General features: G+C 46.9%; 1 protein-coding gene across 1 annotated transcript in view; it reads right to left on the bottom strand.

Annotated features, from left to right (window-relative positions):
• The window catches only part of KIAA1958 (KIAA1958 ortholog), an 81,477-nt gene extending 55,338 nt beyond the window's left edge, over nt 1–26,139 (bottom strand). Inside the window, exons 1-2 of the mRNA XM_066612619.1 lie at nt 26,060–26,139; nt 4,075–4,174 (exon numbers count right to left, since the gene is read on the bottom strand). The gene's annotated coding sequence lies outside the window, so the exon portion shown is untranslated. The remainder of the gene's footprint in view (nt 1–4,074; nt 4,175–26,059) is intronic.
• Nucleotides 26,140–26,493: the final 354 nt, after the last annotated feature.

The raw sequence follows: 26,493 nt of genomic DNA, 5'->3' as shown, positions 1-26,493 counted from the left end.
ATGTTTTGGACCATATCTTTGCTGCAGAGACGGCCAGCTCCCCTGGTCCCACCTGGACCTTAATGACCTAGCTCCTCACCTTTGCTTAGGCCTGATCTGCTTAGAAGTCTCCACAATATACAGATCACCTCTCTGTACACTTTGCTTATCACCAACATGCATATTTTGCAAGTATCTCAAAATAGAGACTGTCACTTGCTCCAATTGTGTTCTGTAGTTCCTTTTTCGCACCCTTTCCCACAACACTTTCCTCTGAAACGGCCCCCTCCCGTTGAATGCAACCTCCTGGCTACATTTCATTTAATGCTTTTTGCACTTATGAGAATCCATTACTGCTTCAATTCAATTTTTATTGCATTGTACAGAACAGAAACTCTTTTAAAATTTACTTTGTCTGTATTTACACGTGACCCAGCAGGCCACTTTAAAAAATAATGGTTAAAAAGTTGCTTTGACAGTGCAATGGCATTCTCAGAAGTCAGCATTAATTGTGGTTCTCTTATCAGGAGAGGCTGCTCTATCTATAGGGCATCACCAGCAGGTGATTTAATAAGCAGTGACCAAATTCTTCTTTCCAGCCTCTGCTATTTTAATGAGGGATTTTGTTTTCCATTCATTAAAGCTTAGCACACTGCCACATTCCTTCTAGTCAACTACCACCATTCTGCTACCACTGGCAAGCCTTTAGGGAAAAAGGTTTCTCTGCCAAGTACAGCATGGCACGACTTCAGCTACAGCTGCCTGCTCAACAGGTGCAGAGCAACAGACTACGAACAGATTGGCTGCTAAATGCCTTCTGCTGAGGCAAGAAAGAAAATTATTTCTTCTGAAAGACAATCGTCTTTCCCCCGAATAAACACAAATTCAGATACTTCATAAACCTTGACAAAAATAATTTCCCATCCATCCTACAGCCCATTCTAGCCATGCTTCCGATGCTAATTAATCTGATTATTTATCTTAGGAAAAAGATCTTATCTCTTCGGGGTTCAGCAGCAGAATACATGCAGAAGAGCACATGTGTTGCATGCAGAAGAACCCATGTTCAGTCTCTGACATCTCCAGATAGGTGTAAGGAAAAAACCTGCCTAAAAACCCTGGAGAGGCATTGCCAATCAGTGTAGATAACACTGAGCTACATAGACCAATGGTCTATGATCAGTGGTCTTTGACCAGTGGTCAAACATTCTTTCTTATGGCTTGATCCTATGTGTCAGTCTATTGACAAATTAATTGGTTGGATCAGGCACAAAGATAGCTAACTTGGCACAAGCTTGCAACTTAAGGCATAGTTTTAGCACTGCAAGCGAACCACCCACCAAAGAGTCATCTATATCACAAAAATCCTATGTCCATATTCCACAATGCTGTACATTATCATAATGGGAATGCCTCAGACAGGCCATGTAGGAGGGCAAATTTGTCCCAGATGCTTTCTGTAGGGTGCAAAAAAAGAAAAATCATGCAAATCTGCTTAAGTTATGCAGGTCACAGAATTCCAGTTTTCTAGCTGCAGGTTTAAATTTTGTGTATATGCAGCCAGAGACAACATTTTTTCATTTTCTGCCAGTTATTTATTAATTAGTGGTTTAATGTAAGAATATAAGAAAATATAAGAAAAGTTCTTCTGGATCAGGCCCAAAACCCATCTAGTCCAGGATCCTGTTTCTCACAGTGGCCCGACTTCCACTGGAAAGCCCACAAGCAAGAGACAAATGCATATTTCTCTCCCACAGATGCCACTGCAGTTTGTATTCAGAGGCACACTACTGCTGGATCTTGAGATAGCACATAATCATCATGACTAGTAACCATTGATAAATCTGTCCTCCATGAATTTGCCAAAACTTCTTTTAAAACCATACAAGGTAGTAGTCATCATTCCTCTTGTGGCAAATAATTCCACAGACTAATTATGTATATGCTGTAGTACCTCCTTTAGTTCTTCCATAATCTCCTGCTAATTAGTTTCACTGAATGACCCCTGGTTCTAGTGTTGTGAGAGAAGGAAAAACACTTCTCTCCCTCTCTACACCATGCATAATTTTATATGTCTCAAGCTACCACTGAGCATAGCGGGACTTACTTCTGAGGAGGCATGCCTATGATTGCACTGTCTTTCTTAATTGCCCATTTTCCAAGCCAAAAAACCCCAAATGTGGTAGCTTCTCTTTATAAGCTGATGAACAACATCCCAGACTCATCTACACATAAGCCTAGATAGTCTTTAGTTCAGGAAATGCAACCTTAGATAATTTACTAATGGTTGTGGAGGGTACTGTAATTCCAGGAACAGAAATAATTACATACATATTCCCTGCAATATGAACAGGTAATGAATTACATATTACTTCCTCACTAGAAGTACTGATGAGGGAAAGTGTGTGTCAAATGAAATAACTGGTACTCATATCCTTCTTGAGCAGACAAAATAGACTGATGAGAAATTGCCTAGCCATGTTTATATTACATGCATACACAGGACCCACACATGCATAGGATGCAACTGTCCTGGATCCAGGGCCTATGAGAGGAATTTTGTCAGGGGGTACAAAGTCTCTTCTGGGCCCCTTCCCAAAGGGGGAGCAGGCAATGGGGACAGGCAGACTGGGGGGGGGGGGTAAAATAAGGCAAGGGTAGGGTGCTGATAGCCACAATAGTCTTTGGAGCAAAGGTCTAGTAGGCTTCTTGATGCACAGCCCAGGTCTACCTGATCATGTGGCATTGGTGGCTAGATAAAGTCATATGGAAAACCAAACACACTCCTGAAAGTCTCTCTAAAATCTTTGAAATATAGAAAATCGACTGCAGAAAATTAGCATCATTGTGTTTAGGCTCACACTGGAATGGACCAAAATGAACTTCTGCAGCAGCAGTAGCCCCACACCTGGGTCACTGAGCATCTACGCACGCCTTCATGGTTATGGGATCCACAAACCAACAAGCTACTGTAGCAGGCCAGTTTCCTCCCAGATTTGGCACTATGTTAATGCCATGTATGCATTCCTGGGCCCCGTGCATATGGCTTATGGCAGCAGCCACCACCACATGCTCAAAGTAGTGCTTCCCGCATCCTATGTGGGCTGCAAGTCCAGGTAAGATAAGAAAATGTAAGATCCCTGGAACTTTCTGGGCCCCCTCCTTTGGCTCCCGGGCCCCCTTTCTGACCCTGGGCCCAGATACAAATTACCCCCTTTACCCCCCTCTCCTAGGCTGTGCCTGGATCCCACCCACACCCACTTTACCCATGGATTCAGAGGCTCCTCTCAGTGTTCTCATTGTCAGGACCTCTAGGAATTTAAACCCGGAATCTTGGGATCTGGAATTTGGACCTAATGAAATGTGTGACCTCAGGCCTTAGAGCCCTCTTCAAGTGCAGAAGAGAATATCGTGCAACATCTTCCCTTGCCATTGCTAGGTAGTATGAAAGTCTGAGTTTGCCAAGCCATATTACAACAACAACAGCAGCAACAAAATACAATTTCTAATAAGATCAGTGGATTCTATTTGCTTCACTCCAGCTCAAGTCTTGAGATGAGCTGCCAGGGGGTGGATTTGGGTGTAGTTGTTGCCCATGACTCTGACGTCTGTTCCTTTATCCAAAATGTTTCTTACAGCAAGAGTTAATTCAATAACTTGAAAAGCCCTATGCTACCTCTGGATAAACCCAAAGAGGCTGCTGGATAGATGCTAATATTTCTGGATGAGCAGTGAATGACTACCAACTGAATAGTTATTGCATGTCATGATTAGTCACTCAGAATGGGTGCAAGAGGATTCAAAACAGGTTATTTCAATCACAATGAGGAGCAACAGTGGTGCTCCAGTGGCTTGGATACCACTCCTGCACAAACCCTTAAATCATGCCCCAGAATGTTCTATGCTGAACAAATGTCCTGTGTTAGCCATGAAGGGATCCTGGCATAGAAGACATGGCAGACAACATAGGACGGGGGTATTACTAGGCTAGCAAACCTCATGGGAATAGCAGCACATAAAAATTTTGGAGGATAAAGATCAGGATACAGTCATTTCTATTTTCTGGTTAGAAACACACACAAGAAGTAGACTCACCAAAGCTCAACCAGGAAGCCTATGGAAGACTGAGGAAATGTGCCCGTCTCTCTTCAGGTATAAACCAGAGTTTTAACCAGAAGATCATCCATTTCTCTTTCTAGAGGGAGAAAAAAAAAAAAGCAACAAACATTTTTAAGAGACTGTTCCTTCAGTCTAAAGATCATCAATATGGATGAACATTCTCAGCCAGTAAGTAATCTGCTAGTACTACTGTACAGCGTTTCTCCATTGGTTGAGGAAAAATAATCTATTTTTCCCTGCACTCAAACGGCTCTACACATCTGTAACAATGAACAGAATTTGGCCATCAGAAGATAAACTGATAATCTAAAGAGCTTGAGCTTGCGATCAATTTGTGATTTGCTTTTCAACAAAAAAAAGTTGACAGAGCAGGTTACATAGCAAAATAAATAACTGGTTGCCTGCCCCCAAAAGGCACACAATCTAAAAAGATGAGTAAGTGTCACCTGGGTGGCCAAAAGCTCCCCCGGAGCAGGGATCTCCTCGAGGGTAGAGGCCTCCTCGGGGGTAAGACCCAAGTGCCATCAGGACTGGGGTCCCTTGCAGAATGCCTACCTGGGAGTAGGGGCAAGGACCAGCTAGGAACAAGCAGGCACTGGGGCAGGAGGGGTGGGGCTGGCCCAACCTGGGGGTTAGCCTCATAAGAAGCCTGGAGAGGAAAGAGAGAAGGCTCCTCTCCAGAGAGAGGAAAGGCCAGGGGGAAACCAGAAGGGGACAACCACCCCTGCCTAAGGGGAAAGAGAGAAGCCTCCAGAGGGAGAGGGCTGGGGTTCGCCCTGGGGAGAGGAGGCTGGGGCAGAGACCTCCCTGACCCTGGACCGACCTGGACCCAGCAGGCGACCCCTGGAGAGATGGAGCTATCAGGACAGGGGCTCGCAGCCAATTATACCCCGTGGTGGCCAGCCGCCCGGGGGACAAGCACAGGGGTATTGGGGGCCCCCCTAAGGCCAGCTAGCCTGACCCCAACCAGCTGGGTGGCAGTCCTCAAGAACCCTGACCCCTGGTCCAGAGACGCTGGGCGAAATGCTCAGGTTGAGGCCACCAAGGAACTGGAAGCGTCGAGTCCGGAGCCTCCCAGACAACGACGGCGGCACGTATCCGCATAATGTATGGTGGACTGAGACATAACAGTCCACACGAATGTAAAACAACTAATGCTATTAAACCGTCTGTGCCGAGCAACTATACCTGTCTCTTGTCCCTTAATCCACCGCTGACCTCTGTTAATTGACCGGGTAAGCCCCTTGCATTCAGCAGCAACCCCAGGGAAGGGGCCTCCTCCCGCCATGGACATTACAAACGGTGGAGAATGCGGGCAGTGCCCCCGCAGGCCCTGGGGAACCCGAAGGGGTGGGACCGCCCAAATGGATACGATGGTGGAGGGTCCAGCAACAAAACCTGGCGGAAGGACAGCAGCGGCTGCTAGCCATGCTAGCGGACCAGCAAAGAACCTTGGTACACTGCCTGACGAACGCCATGCCTCCGGCCGGATTTCATGCAGCTACGCTGACAGCCCCCGTAGGGGGACTGGACTGCGCCCCTCCCATCTGCTTGATGAAGATGGGACCCGAGCACGACCCCGAGGCGTATCTAAATACCTTTGAGCGTATTGCGACAGCAGCAGCATGGCCCCCTACACAATGGGCTGCAATCTTAACACCATGCCTCATGGGGGTGGCCCAGGAGGCTGTGGACACCCTCACCCTTGAGGAGGCCGCCACCTATGCAACCGTGAAGTCCACGATACTGGGGACCCTGAACGTCTCCGAAGAGACATACAGAAGGTGGCTATGACAAGTAGACCTGCCCCGAGGAGGCAGCGTCCGGTTGGCGGGTAACCGAATCCGCAGCAATGTCCCACGCTGGCTCAAGCCAGCCATACATTCAGCGCAGGAGGTCGCTGAACTAGTGATGATAGAACACTTTCTCTCGATCCTGCCGCAAGCGGCCCGGAACTGAGTGCTTTGCAACCAGCCCGTCACGTTGGAAAAGGCAATCACGCTCTTGGAAACATACGACACCGCGACCAGTACCAGTTTTGCCAGTGGAGTGCAAGGACTACAACCCAGAGCCAACCTGAGGCCTTTCAGCGGGCGATCCACCATCACACCGCCTGTGGCCCGCAGCGGAAGCCGAGACAAGCGACGGGCATGCCACCCCGGGGTGCCACCACCACTCCCGCCAGCACGAGCACCATACCCCGGGCCCTGACCGGAACGAGGGTCCGAAGGCACATCACCCCTCACGCACACCCGGGCCAACCTCATCGTTTGCTTTACCTGCGGCCAGCCAGGCCACATAAGGAGGGACTGCCCTGTAATGGACTGTTCCCAGGCAGATGCATGGGCCGCTGCCCAGGTAAAGGGGGCCCAGGCGGAAACACACCCGCTGGTAAAGGCCTGGGTGGACGGACACCCTGTGTGGGCTTTGTTGGACTCAGGGTGCACCCGAACCTTGGTCCAACAAGCCCGGGGCAAACCCCTGGACACCACACTATTAGTCTGGTGCATCCATGGGGATGTCCAACCCTATAGCCTGTGGTGGGCCAAGATCCGGGTCGGGGGGAAGTGCTAGTTCCTGCAGGTTGGGGTGGTGCCCCAGCTGAACTATGGGGTTGTGATAGGAAGGGACTGGCCTTGCTTCACAACGTTGCTGGCCTAGGAAGGGGCTCAGGAAGGGGCGCTAGGGGAAGCAGTGAGGGATGGCAGGGCAGGGGCCGCCGAGGCCCTTTTACCCCCAGACAGAGACTTATGGGAGTTACAAAGGGAGGACCCCACACTAGGCCCAAGCAGCCAACCCTCCCCCAGGAGACGGGAGAATCAAATTCGTCTTCAAGAGGGATGTCCTGTACAGGGTAGGTTAGGACCCCCAGTCTGGCAGGGAGGTGGACCAACTGGTAATGCCTCAGCCCCTGTGGGACTATGCGCTTAGAATAGCCCATAGCGTTCCCACCGCAGGACATCTAGCTGCAGGAAATACCCTGCAGAGGCTAACACAGAGGTTTTATTGGCCTGGTATCCACGGCCAGGTACAAAGGTACTGTGAGAGTTGCCCAGAATGTCAGCGGGTACAACCCCGTGGCCCACCTGGAGGGGGGTTGATCCCTTTGCCGGTGGTAGGAGTCCCCTTCAAGAGGGTAGGTATCGATCTGGTAGGACCGCTCCCGGCTGCCAGGGGCGCCTTTACCCACATCCTGGTGATAGTGGACTACGCCACCCGGTATCCGGAAGCCATCCCCCTGCGAAAGACGGGGGCCCAGACTGTGGCCCGAGAGCTACTGTGGGTATTTTCATGGGTAGGGTTCCCGGGGGAAGTGGTGACGGACCAAGGCACTAACTTTATGAGCCGAGTGTTCAAAGAACTGTGGGACTTTCTCCGGATGCGACCCTTGAGGACCTTGGTGTATCACCCCCAGACAAACGGGCTCGTGGAACGATTTAACTGAACACTAAAGGGAATGTTGCATCGGTTCGTCCACGAGCAACCCAGCAGTTGGGCCCAGTTGTTAGACCCCTTGTTGTTCACGGTCCGGGAGGTACCACAGGCATCCACTGGGTTCTCCCCGTTTGAGCTGCTGTTTGGGCACAAGCCCAAAGGCTTGCTGGACCTAGTGAGGGAGGACTGGGAGCGACCACGAGGGCAACCCAAGTCCTACATACACTATGTAGCTGACTTGAGGGAAAGGCTGACCCAACTGGCTGACTGGGCAGGGCTACATATGAGGGAGGCACAGCTCATACAGAAAGGCCAATATGATTGCCGGGTCAGGCCCCGAGCCTTCCACCCCGGGGATCGGGTGCGACTGCTGCTGCCCACCATGGACTCCAAACTGTTGGCACAGTGGCAAGGGCCCTATGAGGTGATATGGCAGGTAGGCCCGGTTGACTATGAGCTGCATTGGCCAGACCATCACCCCGAAGTACAAACCTATCATGTGAATTTATTGAAGGCCTGGCGGAAGCAAGTCTGCCTCCTCGGTGAGGAGGAAGAATTCGGGCCCTCGGAGCAGAGGCAGGGAGTGTCCACCCCATGGGACTGGGGGGAGATCTAACCACCAGCCAAGTCAACCAGGTAAGGGACCTCGAAAACAAGTTTTGGGACATGTTTTCGACCATCCCTGGGTGTACCCACCGGGCATCCCACCACATATCAACAGAGGAAGGGCGGGTAGAAAGGGCGCCTGCCCGGAGGTGGCCAAAACATCTGGAAGAGACCCTCCACCAGGAGCTAGAGGCAATGAGGTGCCTGGAGGTGATAGAACCCTCGCGGAGCCCCTGGCGCAGCCATCCAGTCATGGTGCCCAAGCCGGACGGCTCTTTCAGGGTCTGTATTGACTTCCATCAGGTCAACGAGGTGTCGAAATTTGACGCCTACCCCATGCCCGCCGTCCTGGGAATGTTAGAACATTTAGGGGGCACCCAATATCTGTCTAAGCTTGACCTAACCAAGGGATACTGGCAAATTCCCTTGACCCTTTCCTCACAGGAAAAGACGGCATTTGCTGCCCCCCAAGGACTTTTCCAGTTCACGCGCATGCCCTTTGGGCTGCACGGGGCAGCGGCCATGTTCCAGCGGCTGATGGACCAGGTGCTGCAGGGCCACCAAGCCTATGAGGCTGCTTACATCAACGACATCATCGTCTTTAGCCGCGAGTGGGAGAAACACCTGAAGGATCTAGAAGCCGTCATAGAGGCACTAAGACAAGCGGGACTGATGGCGAACCCAGCCAAGTGTGCTGTTGGGCTAAAACAGACCCAGTACCTGGGACATGTAGTAGGGGGGGCCAAGTATGGCCCGTAATGGACAAGGTACATGTACTACAGTGACAGGCAAGACCTCAAAACTTCCGGGAGGTGCAGCGGTTCCTAGGGCTTTCGGGGTACTATCGTACTTTTATTCCCAATTATGCCTCGAAGGCTGCCCCACTCACGGATTTACTGAGAGGGAAGCCCAGGAGGCAGACAGAGTGGACTGAGTCCTGTGAAAAGGCCTTCCAGGGCATCAAGGCGGCGTTGTGCTCGGGGGCCAGTGCTGCAAGCGCCAGACTTTGACCGCCCCTTTATAGTGCAAACAGATGCCTCCGGGGTTGGCCTGGGGGCAGTGCTGGCCCAGGGGGATCCCCCGTATGACCGTCCTGTGATGTACCTAAGTAGGAAACTCACCCCAGCAGAGCGCCGCTATTCGGTGATCAAGCGGGAGGCCCTAGCCATCAAATGGGCCCTGCAAACCCTCAAGTACTACTTGTTGGGCACCCCTTTTATCCTGATCACTGACCATTCCCTCTGATCTGGCTGCACGGGATGAAGGACACCAACCCCCATTTGACATGGTGGTACATGTCCTTACAACCTTACACCTTTGAGGTACAGTATAGGAAGGGAGGGAGGCATGCTAATGCTGACTTTCTTTCCCAGCAGGAAACCCTGAATCCGTGTCCTGCTGACTCCGTGGCCCTGGTCTTGGCGGGGGGGGGGGGCGTGTGACCTGGGCCCAGCCCAGGTGGCCAAAAGCTCCCCCGGAGCAGGGAACTCCTCGAGGTAGAGGCCTCCTCGGGGGTAAGACCCAAGTGCCATCAGGACTGGGGTCCCTTGCAGAATGCCTACCTGGGAGTAGGGGCAAGGACCAGCTGGGAACAACAAGCAGGCACTGGGGCAGGAGGGGTGGGGCTGGCCCAACCTGGGGATTAGCCTCATAAGAAGCCTGGAGAGGGAAGAGAGAGGAGGCTCCTCTCCAGAGAGAGGAAAGGACAGGGGGAAACCAGAAGGGGAAAACCACCCCTGCCTAAGGGGAAAGAGAGAAGCCTCCAGAGGGAGAGGGCTGGGGCTCGCCCTGGGGAGAGGAGGCTGGGGCAGAGACCTCCCTGACCCAGCAGGTGACCCCTGGAGAGATGGAGCTATCAGGACAGGGGCTCACAGCCAATTATACCCTGTGGTGGCCAGCTGCCCGGAAGACAAGCACAGGGGTATTGGGGGGCCCCCTAAGGCCAGCTAGCCTGACCCTGACCAGCTGGGTGGCAGCCCTCAAGAACCGTGACCCCTGGTCCAGAGACGCTGGGCGAAAAGCTCAGGTTGAGGCCGCTAAGGAATGGGAAGCGTCGAGTCCAGAGCCTACCAGACGACGATGGCACGCGTCCACATAATGTACGGTGGACTGTGACATAACAGTCCACATGAATGTAAAACAACTAACGCTATTAAACCGCCTGTGCCAAGCAACTATACCTGTCTCTCGTCCCTTAATCCACCGCCGACCTCTGTTCATCGACTGGGTAATTCCCTCGTGTTCGGCAGCAACCCCAGGGAAGGGGCCTCCTCCCGCCATGGACATTACAGTAAGAAACACCAGTAAACAGACACTATAAAAGATGGTGTAAGGAAGTGATTAGAAACAGCTGCTCTGTCCCTGCTAAATATATGAGAAGCACCATTTTAAAAAGTGCCATTTTGTTCAATTAGCAGGGGTGGCAATTTGAAGCAATTAGTGCCCCAAAATACACTTTTGAATGCTGGATCACCTTCTGGGCAATAGAATGGTCCCCAAGACTATAGATTGCTGTGTTAATTAGACTGACTGTGTTCATTTTGAAGTAAAGTCTGACCTCAGTTTCAGAAGTTCTGTGTTAATAAAGTTTGACCCAGCACGAAAATTGTCAGCCACTTCCATTATGCAGGATGGTTAAACTGGCCAGGGTGCCTGCTTCTGAAGATCATACTGAACTCAGTTATGAATATCCAAGCTGCTTCAGGGCCAGCTCATCCATGAGGCTAACAAACCTCTGGCGGCAGGCTGACAGCACCTCCATCCACCTGCCCACCTCTACTGCTCTTCCTCATTCTCTTCTCTCTCCCTTTATTCAAAAAGAAAAAGAGGGACAGAGCAAAATAGGAACTGTGGAGCAGAGTCAACCTAACAATGAAGCCAACTGAAACCACCATTTCACGTGATGTTTGGGGGGGGGGGGGAATTGTGGACTGGTGACGATTGCTGTGCACTATCTCCAGCCCACCACTCACCAATCCACTTTAATTGGCTTTCTAATCCAAGTTCCATTTGTTGAAAACAAGCAGGAAAAGGATTGGGCCTGTGGCAGCCCACCTTCCAGCAGGGCTGGATGAGAAAACAAACAAATCTGCCACTGCCACCTCCTCGCCCAGCATTCTCCTCGCTTCCAGCATTCTCCACTCTTCCTATTTGTTTTAAACAGGATGGCATGGAGGAAGGAGGTGGTACCAGACCTAAAGGCAAGGAGCTGGATCACCACACCTCCCTCTCCCTGCTCACCCAGCTGCTTTACTAAGCAGCCCAGGTGTGGGCAAGGAGATCAAGGCAGCTACAAGTGACAGTAGGCACAGGCAAGTGTTTTTGGGGAGGAGGGGAGATGGAATTTGCACATTGCTTCAGGTGGCACTATGACCTGGTATGGAAAAGAGGAGAGCGGTGTGCTGGACCATCTCCCCCACAAATCTTGATCTGTTCCATCCCCCTATTCTTTGGTACACACTGGGGGATCATGGACTGCCACTGCACTGTTTCATTGCAGAGATGCAAGGCTGCATGGGCTCAAAATACCAAGCACACCCTCTCTCCTTAATATATCTCTTGATAGCTAGATGAAGTCCACTTTAGCAATTTCTGACATGATTACTCCATACATCTAACCCAGAAGGCTAAGACATCCTTAAGCTAGACGGGAATAGTGACTGTATCTGTGCACAATATGTGCACTTCTATTATCCACAATAACAACCTCATTAGATCCAATTCGGGGTCAGACTGCAAGGCAGGAAATAAGCAACAAGTTTTAAGAGAACTGAAAGTCACCATGGCATTCTATCCCATGATGTTTACACTTTATATTTGTTTGTTGCCTCCCGTCCAACATATTTTGCAAGTTTTTGAAGAAAAAAATCAACCAAGCCAGTTAATAAAGTGATTGCGACATGAATGATCACACCACTAGCAGCTCTCCCTCTTTTAAGCTGAATTTTTCCCTGAAAAAAGTCATAAACCAGTCTCCAGCCTAGATTTTAATGGTCTCCAACTTACCCTTTCAGTTCCTTGCATAAAAACCAAGTTATTTTAATTTTTAATTATTTAAATGTTAAATTATATAACAAAGAACTAATTAAGGATTCCCAAATGCACTAATGCAACAGGAATGGTTTTAAACATGTTTTTGGGAAGACAGTTAAAAGAGTACCCATTCCGCTAGTGCCACTGAGTCGCTGAGTATCTCGTTGCATGCAGATGGTGGTTGTATCAGGTATCTGCTATACATTTATATCAGATACAATAAATAATACATACCTAATGCAAAAAATATATCTATTTCATTTTGTTGCTGGTAACTTGATGCATTACCTTATCTCAAACTGAATGCAGCTCATCTGTCCAAACCCATAACTGAAGAGTGAATTAAATTTCCTTGGCAGTAATGCTATTATATTGCATTACTGATGCAAACAAGTGATGCTTGTTTATCTGGTGCTGCCTTTTCAGTTTCCTCTCTTAAACGTCTGGAAAATGTAAAAGCAACAGAATTTGCCAACTATTCAAATACTTTCCAGTAAACAATCGTAAAGGGTCAAACCATGTGAAAATGAAGCAGTTATTTTTCCTTTGCAAATCCTGGAAAAACCTGCCCAGAGAAACTATTAACATATATCATAACACAATTTTATATGCTGTTCCGATACCGTATGAAACACTATACAATACAATTATGACTGTGGAGGAAAGGATATGATTCTATTAGCTTCCAGAATGTACCATACATTTTCACAGCTTGAGTGGGTAATTAAGGATAGAGTAGAGCAACATTTGAATGTCACTTGACAAGGCAATACCTACCTCGCTTTTGTAAGACAACCTTGAGGATTGTTAATGATCAATCAAAAAAAAGTGGAACTGGAAATGATTTGATCCTGAGACTTGCTACACTGGCACATAAACATAACAGCTAATGAGCCAGCATAAAGTCACAAACTACAGGCATGCCCCCATATCTGCGGGGGTTCTATTCCTGAATCCCCTGTGGTTAAGTGAAACCACAGATACAGGTGCATGCCCCTCACCCTCCAGAGTGTCATCTGAGCCCAGCAGAGGCAGCGGACATCTTAAAGGTAAAAACATGTGATTTCTGATTTTTCCAAAAAACCAGAAGTGGTTTTTAATGCCTTATAAGGCATTGGGAAGCCCAGGGAAGCTTCCACTGTATCCAAAACAAGTTGGGATGCTGCGGGAGGTCACCTTGGGATAAGGGGATATTTTTCTCCTTATCCCTTGTAACACCACAGCCTGCCCTTTGGGGCTACTTGGATCTGCACCAGCTGTTTAGCTGCCCAGGCTGGAAGCTGCCCAGACTAGAGAAGGGGGTTAGGATACAATGTGCACTGCCACCACTGATCCCACCTCTCTCCCGGGCCCAATCCCCCCCCCCATTCTGTAGACATGCCCCTTCACCACCTCCGGAATGCCCACCACCCTCTCTCATCCAGTGGACAACTACTTCCTCTGGTTGGGTCAGGAACAGGATCCAGCGCTGGCCCAGCCAACTCCTGATTTTCCACAAATGTGCCTTAGGAGACATTTGTGACATTCAGGAGCCAGTGCAGGATAGTCTGCACTGGGTCAACTGAAGGTTTAGATTGGGCTGCCCATCATTACCACACTCTAGCTGCAAGTACAAGGGACAGCTCTCCTATGCCATATATACTGTATCTACAATCCTAGTTGTACTGAGGCCAAAGTCTGAAATTCTGATCAGATGAACAACGTGTAAAGAGGAAATGATACCAGAAGTGTAGGGAACAAGAATGAAATCAAATGAAATGCAACAAGCGTACTGCGCTGGACACAGTTTATGAACTGTAGTCAAAATCTATGCACAAAGAAATCTGATCATTCTGGCTATTCCAGCTTTTTTCCCCTCTGGTCCCGGGCACCTGCAGTTTCAGTTAGTACTGTTGTCTATTTTTAATATACTTTAATATTTCAGTGTGCCATTAAAAGCTGTTCCTTACCATTAGCCCAATGATACAGAAAGTTAACCTAAATGTGTAAATAAAGCTTAAGCAACTGGGAGCTAAATCTAGCCCCTGGGGATTTCTTATTTCCCCCCCAGCATCACTTTGGAATCTTTGCACTAGAACCTCAAAATGCTTGAGTTTCACTCAGTCTTTCATCAGGTGGAAGTAGAGAGAGAAACTCCATTTGTAGCTTCCTTCTACAACCTCCTACTTTCCTACACCCCCTCTTCTTTTCCATAGTAGCACCACAAGCCAATTTGCGTCAAGGAAGTGCCCTCAAGGGCACAACTGCCATGTTCCTCAGCATCTCCTCTTACTCAGACAGCAGCAACCCTGAATGTATCTAACCCACTTTTATTGGTGCAGTGTTTTCTTATTCTCTGCTCTCTTGCAACATCCCCCAACTAGTTTTTCCCCCACTCCATTTTCCCAGTGCTACTACCAGAGAGAAGCCACATAGCCAAACGGAGAAGGAACAAAGCCCCCACACATTCTGCTATCATTTCTATAGGTGCTTCTCCCTATGGGGAGAAGCCACACAACCAAAACGGTTTGAGAACCGCTGCTCTAAGCTACTTCCACATCAGTCAAACGCCAATTTGAAAACTCTGTCCTAAATTCCCCTCTCTGTTTCCCAATTTAAAATGTAATAACATAATTTTTTGCCCCTCCCATTAGCTGTATGTATTCCCTTCCAAATGCAGGGAGAGAGATTGCCGGTCATTAAATCACATTCAAGGAACATCTCTGCTTAACAAAGAATGGTCACCCAATAACTACAGCTATCCCTGTGCTGTTGCTACAAGTTGCTGTTTTGTCTTGGCTTTGGATTAAAGCAGAACAGATTTAAACCATCCTTCAGATCCTGTGCACATATGCACATGACAAGATGAGTCTACTCAAGTCTACAAGGTGAGTCTACTAAAGCAGCTGCAGCTTGCTTAAAAGGGCTCAATTAAAGTGCAGCATGTTTCTTGCAAATTAAGGCCCTGTTGAATAACAACCTCCCATACAAATTGTCTGTTTCTGTTTCTGTAAACCTTGGCTGCTGTCATGCATAGCTAGTTCAGCAAACACAAGCTTGGCAGAACAGAGTATTTTGCATGCCAAAGGGAAACAGAAAAATACAATTCCACTTTCCATGTTCTTTGGTGTCAAAGAGCTCTTTTGATTGCACCCAGAAGGTGGCCAGCCTTAATTTTCTGCAGATTGATATATTAGAATGCTACACAGTGCTTCAGAGCAGCTTATTTATTAACAAGCTACTAGCTAGAAGAGTAACAAGGTGTGGGGAAGGCTGCAAACAAATGTACAAGGGAAGGGAGTACAGCATAACTAACCACATGGCTCACTGTTATTCAACCAGCAATACACATCCAATTCACTGGAACTGCAAACGATACCCATAAATGCTATATGGGACTGAAAAAGGCACTGAGCATATTGCAGATATTCCATTCCAAATCAATATCACTGCCTGTGAGCATATGGGCAAATATTTTTCCACCAACTTAACTTTATAGAGGCGGTACAATTAGTTCTTGCCAAACAAGACATCTGTCGTCCATGATGTGATTCAGGATAAGGCTAGTAATCTGGCAGGTATGGTTGACACCAGAGGGCCATATTTGGTCAACATGATTCCATTCAGTTCAGTCACTCTTCAGAGTAGGAAGTACAGGATACAGATTAGTCCTATCCTCCACGAACGTGCCAAATCCCCCTTTCAAAGCCATTTAAGTCAGTGGCCATTGTTGCAACTTGTTAGTGCAGTGGTTCCCAAACTGGTGGTTTGTGACCCACCAGGGGTACCAGAAGCAGGGCGTTCCTCCTTAAGCTAGTGGCCTTGCTCTGAAGGCAGCAACTGTGTTGCAGAGATTGCTGAGCTCCCACTGCCAAGGGGTTTATTTCTTACCTTGGGGGCAGAGTTGGCCTCCTGCAGGGTGCTTGAGGCTTTCAAGCCCCTTTGATACCCTCTGAAGCTATCCAGTCCTTATCTCTGATCAGCAGTTGTTTCCTGTCTTCATGCAAAAACAATTCTTGTTTTTACAGACACCTTGGAGGACATTGGAGGGGGCTGCAAGACCCCAGGACCTTGCAGGAGGCCAGCTCTGCCCCCAAGGTAAGAAATAAGCCCCCCTGGTAGCACCGGCGCTGTGATCTCTGCAGCACCATTGCTGCCCCTCTCTCGGCCTCCCTCCCCACCCGCACAAATACGAACCTGGTCCCCAACTCCCCTGTAGGGGTTTGGGAACCAGTGTGTTAGTGAATTCCATACATTAACCTGTGTTCTGTGCGGTACAGGCATTTTTCCTACAGTGTGAGTTTTTATAATGTGAATTGGTTATACCAGTAATGCAATCAATAAAATAGGGAAAATGTTTTGTACAGTGTGGTTCACTGTTGTTTACACCATAACTGTGAACTAGAGCAAAGCTGTCGCACATGCAGCATTGGTTGCAGAAACACACAGCTGCTGTGTTGGACTGGCTCTTCACTTTGGCATTGGGTTCTTTATTTGCCTTCAGCAGTTGTGAACAGAAGTTTGTTTTGAGGTTGTGCTTCTTCTACCATCTTGACAATGGGTGATAACTGTGTGTATAAGAAGCGCTGTGCTATTGACAGTACTGGAGGTGCAAGACTATGCAGGTCTGAAACTCTAGCCCTTGGTCTCCTGTTTCCCATTGAAGCAATTCTTTCTATAACACAGTGCCTGATAACACAAGGTTTCTTGAGAATGCAACTACTGAGTTAGAGAAGAGCAGCCGGTACTTAATTCTGCCAGTCCTGAATTTACTACTAATCAACTGCAATGAGTGACACCTGGTATTATAGACACTGAGAAAAAGTTCATGTGAGGAAGGGGGTGAGGCAAACCTTAGGCCCGGCTATAGAACACATTCTGTTCCTTCTCCTCTGTAATTCCTAGGCTCGCTCCCTGAGCAGAGGGAGCAAAGCCAGCAGCTTCAAGCCGCTGGGAGCCCTGCCTTAGGCCTTTCACCTGTTCATGACACACTGGGTGCTATCATTGCTACTGGTATTCAGGGATCAATTCAGCCAGGTGAGCTCTTGGCCACAGGCTGACCTCTGACACCATCCCCAGTAGAGAGCCACATAGCTCCTTTTTGCTTGACTGCCCCTCTTGCTCTGTCTTTTATATCCGGTTTTCTGGCCCTACCTGCTTTCTGCCTCTTTTGCCTTGCTAGTGAATAGATCCTTGCTCCCAAGCACACTATTGCTCATGAGGTGGCTTCCACCAATGAAAAAGAACCTGCTACCTGAGGAAGGAGACTATCCCCCACCTTTGCACAGAGGTTTCTATTGCCCATGTGGCTCTCCTCCCCACTCAGCCTTCCATCTTCTCCTGGCATTACTGTAATGAACCTTGTTTGCTTATTTTGTTTGGCCCCTAAACCTGCATGGTTTACTCTGTCCACTTTCTCCACACCATGCACGACTGTATAAACCTCATCTTTTTTTCCTAGATTAGAAAGCCTCGATCATTTTAACCTTTCCTTGTAAGGAAGTTGTTCCAATCATTGAATAATTTTACCATACACTGTAATTCCATTTTTTTTCCTTTTCCAACTTTACAATAGCCTTTTTCTGAGATGAACCAATGAGAATTGCATATGGTACTCAAAATGTGGCTGCACCTTATGGTTACACAAATGCATTATGATACTGGCAAATTTATTTTCGGGGAGGGGAGGCATCCAGGTAACACACTCCATGAAAGCAAGTGCCTTCTGAGAATAGAAAGAGAGTCTATGAAGATTCCACTCACGCATGGTCCCCTTGGCCTTCTGTTCTCAGAGGTAGCTCATGGTCACTGAAGCGTTCTTTGGGATACCACCTAATATGTCATTTAATAATCTAACACAGAATTTGCCTTTTTTCAACATCACTATATAACAGTTGGTGTTTTCACTGAGCTATCAACCACTGAACTCACTGGAGCTTACATCCAAATAAACATGTACATAAGATCGTGCGGCACATGATTTACAATCAGAGTTAAATCACACAAAAGAAGGCAAAAATGCAACTAAAAACATAGGCATAATAACTGCTGCAAAACCTCTCAAGCAGAATAAATATTTTGTGTTATTTACACCGAAACTTTTATACAGTGCATCGCTCTGTGTATAAAGCAATAAATTCCCATAGGTGGAACATTTTTGTTTTTCAGTAGTGATTCATCTTTAATAGCATGTATTTTGAATAGTCAGATAAAGAAGTCCTCATAGTTACTTCAAGACACACATACTGAACAAGGTAATCTGCATGTTTCTGGCAGACTGGGAATCTCATTATGGAATCTGTGTAGTATATTTGTTACCAAGGAAACATACTAGAGTACTGATACACTAATTTCTGTCTTGCAAGAAAAAAATCCCGTGATAGTACTCATTTCCCCACCCCCACCCCATTTTGAACAAAAGTCAGGGGATTTATGATTAAGCAGTTGTTGCCCCAATGTAATTTGGATCTGAACTTCTTCAGATTACTTTGGGGTATTTTGCAGGAAATTTAAGGAAACCTGTAGACACAATATATTCTGCTAACACTGTAAAAATTACACCAGCCACAGTTAAGCATTTTTCAGTTCCACTTATTTTACTGACAAAGGTTTAGGCTGCAATCCTATCTTATCTGGGAGTAAGCCCCATTGAACAAAAAAGAGGATTTCTGCCATATAAATACAGTATACCAGGCTTTCACTGCATGTGCTTAACTCTTCTATTGAAAGTAGTGAGACTTTAAAGTGCTTTACTTTAGCTGCACTGTGTCCATAATTTTACTATTGGCATAATTCTTTGTACTACCTGCACAGGTCTCTAGGGAGACAAATTCTGAGCAGAGGCTGTGAATGGTGGTAGGTAACCACTCCAGATCCTGTAACCACTTTTTGTGGACCACTTTAGAACTATGTGTTCACTGAATGAGTAAAACAGGAGCAGTTAGCTCTGCCCCAACAGGTGCACTTGTGCAACTGTTATGTAGATCTAAGGACCTTTGAATCCCTGTTGGCAAGTACTGGGTCATGTAACACCTGAGCATATACCAAAAAGAGCAGTAACAGCCACATAGAACTGTTGTTGTGAATATCAGGCCACATAGTTAACCCTGTTGGAGTAAGAAAGAGGATTGCCTAAAAAATCAAAAATATAAATGCTGAATGTAGGAATCATCTGGCTGATTCCTAATCTTGTTCACATACTACATTTTTTTAAGTGTACACCTATGTGTAAGCATATGTATTTAAAGATGTAAGAGTGATTAAAACAAATACATGTTTGAAGACACAAGTTATCATACAGGTACATTTGTTAAGGAAAGAGCAAGGACTGGTTACGACTTCCTGCAGCCTTCCTGTACAGTCTTTGGAAAATCTAGGTTTACTGTTCTATAATGTAGAGAACAGCTCTTCAAGACGATATCCTGATTTGCGGTACAATCCAATCTGGCCTCTGGGCTGCCAGAGCATCACACATCACTCAGTCAGCTGATGCAGACTGTTGCAAACGTGTTGTAAAGCACGTTGCAGCAGCATGCCTGTTTGCAGTACCAGTGGGAAAGCTGGAGTATCCCCGCCAGCGCCAGTGCAAGGCCAGATGGAGCAGGTAAGCTCTGCATTGAGCAGCACAGGGACAGGGGAATGGCGGGAGAGGGCAGGGAAATCAGTAGCAGCAGCGTGCACCATATCCTGTCCTCATTCCTGGGCCTGATCTGCCAACATAGATCAACTCACACGTGCACTAGTGATATCACTGATGCAGGTCTGAGTTGACCTATTGCGCAGGCTGGGCTTACCACAGGACAAAGGGAACAAATGTCTCCTTGTCCCAAGAAGATTTTCCATTTGCTAAATTCCCCTGTGGGGTGCAGCATAGCCCATTCTGGTGCAGCTGCATCATCGCAGGGAAGTTTAGGTAGGATGGGCTGCCTGTCTGATAACTACAGTGCATTAAAAAAACAATAATAATGGTATGCCAAGGCATCACATTACTATAACTCTTTAGCTTTTCACTCATTAAAAATTGTTGCATTGCCCCTTTGAAGAATCCAATTAAAGTAACATCAAGAGGAATTTTAAAGCAAACCTATATAAAGCACATTTGATCACAACCACATTTGAAACAGAAGGAAAGCCAAGTGATTCTCCCAACACTTCTGGCGTTACTTTTACATCCAGTGGTATTCACACCATATTGGAAGAATAAAACTAATAGTTTCTGCTTGCAAAAATTCACATGTGGCAAAAATCTGGACACTGGTTTAAAGACTGTGTGTCAGACCAAAATATTTAATGGCTTTAGATTAAAATTAATGCATGTTTTATTGTATTGACCTGAATTTACCTTCAGTTTTGTAACCTGAGCACTAGCAAGAACCACCTTCCAATTAAAAGTAATCTAATTCTCAGCCTTGCTCGGCCTTAGTCCAGTAGTTCTCAAATGTTTTAGCACCGGGACCCACGTTTTATAATGACCATCTGTCAGGACCCACAGGAAGTGTTGTTAACCTGGAGGTGATGTCATGACCAGAAGTGACATCATCAATTTAGGCTTCAAACCTCAGCCACAGTCAGCTAAAAGTCCCATTACACAGTGCACTTGAGCTGTTATGTCACACAGCTCATAATCCACACATTCCAACACAAAAGTCAAAGCAGAATGCAGACTTGGCTCATTCTCCAAACACACAGGCCTCCTCTCTTTCTAACATCCTATCTTCTCACCTATTCAGGGCAAAGCACCATGCCTTTCTCCCACCGAGAGCCCGCTGGGCCCAGCAGCTCTATATTTTCAGCTCTGTATTTTCAGTGGTGGCTGAGCTAGGTGCTGTGCGACTCACCTGAAATGGACTCACAAATCACCTAGCAGGACCCAACCCACTGTTTGAGAAATGCTGGCTTAGCCTGTGGAAACTGAAGTAAAAACCCAAAGTGATCATGTAAGTTAACAGTTACGTAACCCCTGCTAAGTGGGCACAGATATCTTTTTTTAAGGTGGTGCTTCTTATTGTCCCCATTCTCTCTGGCATCGTGCCTTTCCTAGTGGCTATTTGCTAGTGTTTCTTCTGCATCTTTTTATGATTGTGAGCCCTTCAGAAACAAGGACCCATTTATTTATTTATTTATGCAGTGTTTCTCAAACTATGGGTCAGGACCCACTAGGTGGGTCATGAGGAAATTTCAGGTGGGTTCCCATTCATTTCAATATTTTATTTTTAATATATTAGACTGGTATGTGACTGCATTTGGGGAAATGTTACAGATCTGTACTTTTAGCAGGCTACTGTGCATATGCTTCTAACAATGATAGTAAATGGGACTTACTCCTGGGTAAGTGTGGGTAGCCTAGGACTGTTAAAAATTTTCCTGCTTGATGATATCACTTTGAGTCATGACATCACTTCCGGTGGGTCCTGACAGATTCTCATTCTAAAAAGTGGGCCCCGATGCTAAAAGTTGAGAACCACTGATTTACAGTATTTATTTGGCTTTATAAACTGCTTTGTGAACTGTTTTACAGAAAAGTGGAATAAAAATATTCTTAATAATAATGCAAGTTTACTTAGAGGTATGTCCTACTGTACTCAGTAGGGCTAACTCCCAGGTAAGTGTCATATGATCACAGCCCTGATGAATCATTTAGCTTCAAATGCTCCAAATGCTCCAGATGCTCCAAATGCTCCTTTTAAGCAAGAATCCAGTGAAACTCAAAATTCTGCACATATTTGAACTGGATGGTTGGCCTACTAAAAGATAACATTGCATTTTCTATCATTGTCTATCATTCTAGGTTATTTGGAAATATGTGTTGCTTCAGTTTCTGTGCTATGTTTAAATGCATTGCAAAAATGTTTAAATGCATTGCAGTTTTAAATGAATAATGCTGGAGGCAGACTTCTGTATCTAGCAAATATCATCATACTGAGCCATTTCCAGGACTAAAAGAACTACTTCAAGTTTCTATGACCTAATACGAACTCAGATACAAGAAGCATTCCAGTCTATTTTCACAGGTGCATGCTGAATGAGGACAGTGTGGAGAAGAACATTTATCTAACTTTTTTTATTTACATTTTTAAAATCCTACACTCCTCCAAGGACCTCACAGTGGCATTGTTCTCCTTCCTCCTCTTCCCATATAAGCCTCACAACAATCCTATGCAGTGGGTTAGATTGAGAAATAGTGGCTGGTTCATGGAGATCTGAGTACATGTCTCCCAGGCTGTCTTCCAGCATTCTCTCCTTCACCATGCCAACACTATCAGCAATGCTCTAGGGCAGTGGTTCTCACACTTTTGACATTGGGACCCACTTTTAGAATGAGAATCTGTCAGGAGCCATCAGAAGTGATGTCATGACCGGAAGTAACATCATCAAGCAGGAAAATTTTTAACAGTCCTAGGCTGCAGTCCTACCCACACTTACCCAGGAGTCAGTTCCATTGTTAAAAGCATCTACATAGTATCATGTTAAAAGTACAGATCTGTAACTTTTCCCCAAATGCATTCACATACTATGGGAGCATCAAGTTTAATATATTAAAAATAAAATATTGAAATGAATGACGGCCCACCTGAAATTGGCTTATGACCCACCTAGTGGGTCCCTACCCACAGTTTGAGAAACACTGCTCTAGGGGTATTTCTGTTCTCAGCATGGTTTTTATCACACAAAATTTCAGCTCCTGTGGTTGAACTAGAAAACAAAGCCTGCACAACGCTATTGCTGGCTAGGACTAAATTCCACAAAATGTCCCAAATAATAAATCCATTGCACATGACAGATGAGACATTCAGTAGCAACAAATGCATAACTGAGATTTGCATATTCCTTCTATTATTCATATAGTGTACCTGTTTTTTTTCCCTAAATCTTTGATCTCTGCTATAACAAGGATGTGGAGATTGTTACATGATTGTTAACCAATCAATTCAGTGAGCTATTTTACTTTTATATCATACTTCAAAGAACTTATGAATTTTAACACAGTATTGTAGATTACAGTGTGCGTAAATCTGATGAGCAAACACATTAAATATGTGGATGTTGGATTTTAATCTAAAAGAATCAATAGAACCACAGCCAAGATGTAAATAAGAGTCACAACATTATCTTTTTTCAAAAATGACAGCGATGTTTGTAACTGTGTTAAGCCTACAGAATGAGAGCTGTGAATAAAAATGATGTGATTTCTTCCTTTCACTCACTCATTCATTCATTCTCATCCTTCCCCTTTTACCTATGGGCTTGTAATGTTACAGCAAAACCAAGGGCTGGTTGGTACACACTTCTCCCAGTAGCTCACTTGAAGACTTTTCTGAAAAATCACTAAAGAGCCAAATGGTATGTTGTACATACATTTTTCTCTAATGCAACAGGGATTTAACAATTCTTTGCTCCTAGACACCCAAGGGCATTTGACACATTCATACCTGTGGATATAAATCATTTTTGGCAATGTGACATAGGAGAAACACTAAGGCCCAAATCCTCAGCAACTTTCCAGCACTGGCATAGCAGTGCTAATGGGATGTGTGCTGCATCCTGCAGTTGGGTGGCACTCATGGAGGCCTCCTCAAAGTAAGGAAATGTTTGTTCCCTTACCTTGAAGCTGCATTGCCCTTATGTCGGTGCTGGAAAGTGGGTTAGGACTGCACCCTAAAAGTTTACCCTTTATTACTAAAATTAACTCTTTAGAATCCTTGATTTTGGAAAATAAAAGACAACCTATTCTTCTAAACTGCCCTAGAGCAAGTATCTGTTCAGTAGAGCATTGTGGACAGAGGTCTTAACTTTTATGTTAATGCTGGATTAAAGAAACTCCATTGGTTCACACCAATGAATGAGTGGATGCAGAAGGCAGATAATGTATAGAGTTACTGAATGTGACTAGGGCTAAAATCCTATACACATTCTTTCCTGGGTCTAAGCCTCATTGAGTACAATAGGACTCACTTCTGAGTAGAGTTGAGTAAAACATGCAGACCGGGAACAAAGATGAAATTCTGCAAATGGACTCTCTGAATTGGAGAATCTACACTGGATTGAACAGCATACATACTTAGCAACCACTATGGTTCAAACTATGTTTTCCGCAGGACTTGATAACTGGGAAGTATGAGCAGAGTGGGAAAATAGGGCAAGAATCCAGGGATTCTTTTTTAAATCCTTTAAACATCATAAAATGTCATAGGTTCTGTGCGATTATCACGTGACTCTCACCTTACTTGTCAAGCTGAAAAACAAATTGGTACCTGGCATTGGGAGGGGGCAATACAACCATATTCCCTCTCCACCTCATTTCGAGTTTTCAAAGCTTAGGTGCAGCAAAGGTGCCAGGTGTGAAGGCTGCAAATCTATACACACTCACCTGGGAGTAAGTCCCATTGGATTAAGTGGGACTTACTTCTGAGTAGACAGGCCTTAGGCTTGTGCTGTGAATAAGTTTCTTATAGCTCAAACCTAGGCATGTCTACTCAGAAGATTCCCTCCTGAGCTCAGTGGGACTTTCTCTCAGGGACCTTCGTACAGGATTGCGGTCTTAAGTTCCGAAGAAAGAAGTTCTCGGGTCTTCTAGGAGACCTAGGCGGACCGTGGCAGATCCTCAGCATCGCTCCCCGTGCGCAGGCTCGCAGAGCATGACTTCCTCCTCATTCTTTCCCTTCTACTCCGTTAGAAGCAATCAATAAAGGGAAATATCCCTGCAAGAGGAAGGAGCGTGTGCGAGAGAACTTCAGACCAACTGGAGAAATCTCGTCCCTTCTGCAAGCCGACCAGAGTCTTCCCCACACACACTTCACAAAGCAGAACTCTTTCCCCTGTGACTCTCCCCCTCCCTTGCCCCTCCTCCTCCTCTTCATCTTTTTAGGTCAAAGTCAAGAGAGAGGCTGGCACATGATCTTGTGTGTCAGTACAAATCCGTGTGAAAAAGAAAGGGGGGGGGCGATCTTTCCAGGTGCCTCTCCATCAACCAACCCTTCTGTGTGTGTCCCCATAAAAAGCACACATTTTTACCTCTCCATATTACCACACCTGGCTGTCCCCCGGGCATATAGACGTACGTCACCCCCCTCCTCGCTATCCTCTCTAGCCAACATGTCTGCCCTCTGGAGATCACACACACACCTCACCCCCTCTCCGGATGGGCACACCTGCCCTATGCATCCCCGCGCACCTCTTCCCTCGATCAAGTGCACAGCACACCATCTTCTCCATTCAACCGCTTGAGAACTATCCCAAAGTAATTTCCCCACGCCCCCCAAAGGCACCTGCCTAGACAATCTTCCATGTCACCCCCCCCCCACTTCTAAACCCAGCCACATCTCTTTCAAATGGGCATCAATCAACGCACATCTTCAAACCACAACAAAGCTGCCTCTCCTTCTTCCACTGCCTTCAATCACGCCGGGGGGGGGGGGCGACAGCCACAGTTCATTCCTTTCATGCTCTAATAAACTCTCTCACACACACTGACCAATAAAGGCCCTATTGACGCTCTCATTGGGGGGCTGGTGGTGGTGATCCAGCCTTTCAAGCCTCCGAACAGGATGTGCCCCCACTGATTCAATGGATAGAAATTCTCCTCCTCACCTAGATCTCCTCCTCCCATTCAGGAACTGTTTTATCTCCCTGGCACCAGAGAACAGGCAGATGCTCTATGCATTGTCCCCTTCTCAGCAGAGCCGCCTCCCACCCCGGACGGACACACAGGCAAAGACTTTCTGCAGCCCTCGGATTTCAGGAGGGATCCCAACCAGGTGCAGTCCCGGGCACAGCCTGCCCGGAGAGATCACACAGGTAGGTGTATCTATGATGCCCCTTGCAGACAGCACCACCGCCTCCACGCCGTTTGGCAGCCGCCGGCCCCCACCACACACACACACACACACACACCCCAGCGCTCAGCACCTACCTTCTGCACGTGCCTGTCCATAGGAATGCGCGGCGAGTGGTTGCAGCGGGGGGCAGTGTGGTCTACTGGGAATATTGAACGGGGAGGCGATCAATCAGGCGCCCTGCACGGCCTGCCTGCCAGCTCCCTCCACTCCTTCCGCCTCCTCTCCCCAGGGTTGGCAGAGGGCTGCCCTCCTCCTTTTCCCGGGGATGTGAAATGTGCTGGGAGAGAGTTCGTATCAGCTACCGGAAACCGAAGCCCTGGTCATGAATATACCACAGGAAGTGTGCAATAGAACCCAGGCACACACACATCTCTACTGTGAAACACGCAGCCAACACCTGCCGCCCCTTCCACTGCCCCCCCCAACACGCACCTCCATCCTGCTCCAAGGATGTCCCTGCCTCCGCCCACACGCACGCAGAAGGGGGGAAGAGCGCCACTAGCATGGA

The sequence above is a fragment of the Tiliqua scincoides genome, chromosome 2, assembly GCF_035046505.1.
Source record: "Tiliqua scincoides isolate rTilSci1 chromosome 2, rTilSci1.hap2, whole genome shotgun sequence".
In the NCBI taxonomy this organism is placed as follows: domain Eukaryota; kingdom Metazoa; phylum Chordata; class Lepidosauria; order Squamata; family Scincidae; genus Tiliqua; species Tiliqua scincoides.
The sequence above is the reverse complement of the archived record's forward strand: the minus strand, read 5'-3'. Positions and strand labels throughout refer to the sequence as shown.